Source organism: Triturus cristatus, chromosome 7 (assembly GCF_964204655.1).
Source record: "Triturus cristatus chromosome 7, aTriCri1.1, whole genome shotgun sequence".
In the NCBI taxonomy this organism is placed as follows: Eukaryota; Metazoa; Chordata; class Amphibia; order Caudata; family Salamandridae; genus Triturus; species Triturus cristatus.
This window is the reverse complement of record NC_140590.1, coordinates 1,620,737,955-1,620,743,954: the sequence shown is the minus strand read 5'-3', so window position 1 is coordinate 1,620,743,954 and position 6,000 is coordinate 1,620,737,955.

Below are 6,000 nucleotides of genomic sequence, written 5' to 3'. Positions count from 1 at the left end.
TCAGCCGTCTTCAGCCAGGCTTGCTTGAATCCAGTGGCAAAGTGAGCAAGGGACTCACGTCTGAGCATACCCTGCCAACTTATGGCGAACAAAGCAAAACCAAAGGGGATGATGGACGGAGTGTTGAACATTGCAAGCACTCACCCCCAGTCAACTGATCTGGGTTTAATCCATCACCGTTCTTTAGCCCACTCTGCCACCCCAGTTCAGACATGGTCATATGCAAATCAGTATGACCCTGTGCCTCATGGGAACAGTCCAGCCCGAACTGCCAAGCCATGCCTTCCCTGGACCGGACAAAATAAGGGGGGCAACATGTGGGAGCTCATTTTTTCTGAAAGGGACCGAAAGTCTGTTACAGAATTGGAGTGAATGCCAGCCTTGGTGGAGAAGGTGCAGTTGCATTGCGACCAAGGAGTGTGAGGGGCTCACAATACCACAATTAATGGGAGTAGAGTTTTTTGTATATTTCAGTTTTTTCTGTATTTGCTGTTTCAAAAGTCTCACATGTATTGTGAATTATGAGCTACTGAAAAAAAGTACCCCTAAATTGATCTCATAATCACCGAATTATATTTTTCAATACAAATGTAAAACTATGTATCCGAGTAAGTCACAGTTGTGCACACAGCTGGCTTCAAATTCTAGCCCCTAAACTCTGTGGAACAATCTTCTCACTTTTTTACAAGCCACCACTTTGCAACAGTCAGCTTGGGATCATCAGCAGATCGCAAAGCTCTTCGGTGGAAGTAAATATCTATCTATCGAAGGACTTCCAGCTCTACGAACAGCATTAATTCTCAATAACAAATAACCAATATCCTACTGTATTCTTCTTGTATTTCTGTTACTATGCATTTTCGCTTACTCCATATGTAACTCATGTAATTGCTGCTGTGCCAACTCTCTGTGTCCTCTTCTCCCCAATTATGTAACACCCTACCGTAACTACCTCCAAACTATTTGTCCACATTTCCTACCATGTATTGCATTCTATTTTTATATAGTGTCACTATATATTTTTATTTACTCCACATGTATCTCATGTAATCGATGCTGTGCTATCTCTGCAAAGCACACTGATACCTTTGGGTCTAGTGTGCACTATATAAAACTCGATAAATAAATAAATAGACATAAGACCCTAAAGATAACCTGGTCATTAATCTGAAGTTATCCTAACTAATGACGATGTATCGTAATTTGTTTTGTTTTTTTAGAGCAGAAATGGTTCTGATGACATGGTTTGGACAGCCTGGATTTGGTCCATAGAATGCTAGAATATGTTTCACTACAATGCCAGTAGAAGGTGAGCCTTCACTTCAGCTTCAGCCATCAGAGGTGAAGGTGGCAAGCATATAGCATTGAGACACTGAGTGTATGCTGCTCTGCATTTGAGACTGAGTTTGTGTTGCTCTGCATGTGAGACTCCAAGTGTATGTTGCTCTGTATTTGAGGCTGTGAGTGATTCAGTAATTAAGTTGGCAGAAGCGCAGAGAGGAGAAATGTGGCTTGTGACGGCTACCAATAACTATAATAAACAAAACAAGAGCCAGTGCTGCGTTTAACTCAGTGACGATTTTTGTGTGATGACCTGAATGAAAAAGTGTCTAAAAAAAAACACTTTTTCAGTTAGATTTAATAAAAAAAATCTTTTTCTTTTTCTTATTACATTTAGATTAATTCAATAATAGCAACATTTGTTCATACCAAAATAAGAACAACCAACATTACGACATGTAAAACATCAACATTTTTATACTGACTTTAAACATTTGTGTGACACCACTACATACACACTGCATTCACCCTCAAGTATACTATACAGACATCCTCAATTGACAACAGACATAGTGAAACTTTGATAAACACATACAGGCCATCAATAAACAGAAGCTTAACACAGTTTATAACACTACACTTTTTTTTATTTAAACAGATTGGCCGACAGCGGAAGGATCTACGCGTTTCGATTCCCTTTGTGTACAGGGATTCTCATCAGGACCAACACTTGCTTAATCTAAGTGTTTGAAGCACTGGGCTGCGACGTAATTTCTGAGAGAGCCCATAGCTTGTGAGGTTAAGGTGTAAAAGTCGACAACCGGAATATCCTTTACTCGCTGCGCTTATAGGGGATCGTACGTTGGTTTTGTGTCAAGTCGGGATATCTTTGCATGTCATTACGCAAACAAATTTTGCTATTATTGAATTAATCTAAATGTAATAAGAAAAAGAAAAAGAATTTTTTTGATTAAATCTAACTGAAAAAGTGTTTTTTTTGAGACACTGTTTCATTCAGGTCATCACACAAAAATCGTCACTGAGTTAAACGCAGCACTGGCTCTTGTTTTGTTTATTATTGAATCCCAGGCTTGGCCTTGCTGCCTTTGAGCCTAAACCCGATTTTGCTCTTCAGGCTACCAATAACTGGCAAGTGGGACAGAGTGGTCCTCAACCCAAGAGTGGTCCTCAACCACTCTTGAAACCTCCAAAATGATGATAGACCCCTAGTACGTTGATGTCCCAGAAGTGACTCTGGTTAAACACACTCCATGTACTGAGGACTGGGAGCACTCAAGACAAAAGACATGCGCCCACCCTAACACCGCCTGGTAAGGTATACTGGTGTAGACTCCCCCCTCCTCCCCCACCACCCCCACCACCCCTACCCACACTTCCGAAATTGTGCCCTAACTCTTGACTCAGAACTCGTCTCGGCCATTATTTCAGTTGGCATATGGTTAAAGCTGCAGGGTAAACACAAAGAGATGATGAACGGAGCACTGAAACTTTTCGGACACTCGCCCCCAGTCACAGATATGGGTTGAATCCATCATTGTTCTTTAGCTCACTTCGCCACCCAAGTTCAGACACAGCTATATGCAAATCAGTCTTGACCCTGTGCCTCATGGGAACAGTCCAGCCCGAACTGCCAAGCCATGTCTTCCCTGGACCGGAAACAAGCATCCTGGGACCGGTTTCGGGCTAACAGCCCTAATCAGTCAGGCTAGCTTGAATCCAGTAGCAAAGTGAGCAAGGGACCCACGTCTGGGCATACCCTGCCAACTTAGGGCAAACAAAGCAAACACAAAGAGATGATGGACGGAGCGCTGACACTTTTTAGACACTCGCCCCAGTCACAGATCTGGGTTGAATCCATCATTGTTCTTTAGCTCACTTCGGCACCCCAGTTCAGACACAGCTATATGAAAATCAGTCTTGACCCAGTGCCTCATAGGAACAGTCCCGCCTGAACTGCCAAGCCATGTCTTCCCTGGACCGGAAACAAGCATCCTGGGACTGGTTTCGGGCTAACAGCCCTCATCAGCCAGGCTAGCTTGAATCCAGTGGCAAAGTGAGCATGGGACCCACGTCTGGGCATACCCTACCAACTTAAGGCAAACAAAGCAAACGCAAAGAGAATTATGGACGGAGCGCTGAAACTTTTCAGAAGCTACAGGGTCCCACAGGGAATGGGGGCGGGGTGGTAAGAGGTAAGATTTGTTCCTGTTATTAGAAGAGAGGTATTATTGTTTATGTTTACATCTGTGTATACTGTGCTCAGTACCACTAGACAACGAAGATTGAAAAATGATCTCATCTTGCACTATGTCATATTCAGATGAATGTTTAATACATTTGCTATTCGTTTTAGTAATCACACTCCAGGAAGATGGATTACCAGTGTAACCAAAATGAATAAAAAAAATTTAAAAAGTTGGTGGGTAAAAAGTTGATGTAATTACTACTGCACATGTGTTTTTTGTTATGTGTAGTTATCTTATTTTAATCTAAGAGTGTCATATTGATGGGCAGATTTTTGGTATGCTGGTGGTAAATCACCTTACGTTATTAGTTAGTCATTATATAACAATGTATGATTTTAGCTTGAGTATTATACGCAGGGGTCATTAATGTTCATTAGAGCTTAATAAATCTGGAGCCATTGTTACTAACTTCCAGGGGCCGTTATTGCACAGGATATTAAAGCTCCTTAGTCGATGTGTCTATTTTCGCTTATTAATGGCCAAGATTTCTTACATGCTTAGCCCGTTGATACCGACTGCAACGATGCCATTAATGGTTATTTCTCCCTGGGGACCTAAAAGCTTCTTATTAGTTAAAGCAGTTCATGTTTATGTATGTTTGGTGCAATTATTGATGTTTATTAGTGTCAGGGCACATTACGGCTCATTACTCCCTGAGGATATTCTATCACAATATTGAGAATTTAATATTGTCTTGCAAATATATCGAGTGCAGGATATGGACCACCGAAATATCATCAAGTTAAGGACATATAATTTTGCATTCTTAACTACACATCTATATGCTTTGAAGAGATATATATATATATATACATACACACACACACACACACATACACTGTCGAAGTACTTAGAGGTGCAGTTAAGAAAAAAAACTACATTTACCTTTATATGCTTACCTAGATAGTATATTTATAGTCCATATACTGCATTTGATATTGTTGCAGGATACTTTGTCACCCGATAGTGTGGCATCCATAGAGCCATTAAAATTCATTCCTAGCAAAGAATATTCTTCTTAATTGGGCCTCTTTCCATAGCCCTAATGGGATTTGGTTCTGAAACATAAAAGAACAAGCATTTGCAATGCAGTAGGTCTCGCATTTGCAAGAGTTTGAGCTAGTGGCATTGTAAATGACAATGCCTTTTATTTATGTGTTTTGAAAACCTGCAAGCAGTGCGTAAACTCGCACTTTGTACATGTAGTCCTTGCAAGGCTGGCAGTAAAAGAGACGCAGTTACTGCCAGCCTTGCTTATCGTAAGCAACGACTATCAGTACAAAGTGCGTATTTACGCACCTTGTAAAACACATAATGGGAGACCTATTGAATTGCAAATACTTGTCTAATGTGATAGTTACTGGAAGGTATGTCAAAATAATTGACAATGGGCTAGGCATTTGAAAACCGGGCTGTTTTGGCAATATGGGTTAGAAGAACATTAGTAAAGGAATGACTAACATATATTTGTCAGAACTTGGAAGACAATAGTCTGTTTTGCCTTCAGGGTGAATACACTTTTTTTTATTTCTGCACAAGTTCTGTGCTGTGTAAATTATCCTGCATTGTGTGATTAATGGTGACCTTTGTTTATTATCCTTAGGAGACAGGATGTTTTTATTTTAACACACTTTTATTTGTTTTTTAGAATGAGTGCATTACTCCATAATTTAGAGACCTTATGATTATGCTGCTATTCTTAGAAGTGAGGTTTTTTAAAACATGAAGGGTTATTTGTAAAAACAAAAACGCAAAACAGGCATTAGAAAAATGCAAGTGAAACCAACAAATGCCAATTAAACAGACAGTGAATAATGCCTTGCAAGTAACGTATCATTGGCAAATTGAATGCGATCTAAAAGTTTGTTTTTTGTTTAAATACACACCTAAATACTCCCTGCTATTTATTTATTTTGTTTTACTTGTTGATAAGACGTCCCATTTGTGTTGCAACCAGAGGGATCTTTTCATCATTTCATTCTGGTAACTGCAGCATTTATTTGCTAACATAAAATAATGCGAATAACGCTCCTTTAAACAATGATTTGTAAAAAGGAAGCTTAGGGCAGGGAAAGGGCTGTCCTTATGAAGGAGACTATTCTGGTCACTTTAAAAAGTAGATAGAATCGAAATCCAGGGCGTGCTGAAGCTGTCGCATAACATTGGGCCACTTGCCAGTCACGTCAAATGGTACGATTTATATGTTATTGATGAATCTGACAGCGTGGGGGGGGGGGTTCAACTGGCAAAACAGTGGTGCGGCATAAAAAAGACATAACATTTGTCCACTATAGCACTTATGAGAACAAAGCCCACCGTTAGTGCAAATAAACAAAAGCAAATGGGCTACATTTCCAATTTCACCAATTGTGGAAATGAGATCTTCCCAAAGCTCCACCGTGGAATCCAAATTCTAAAGTAGACATGCTCACTGTGTACACTTCAACATACA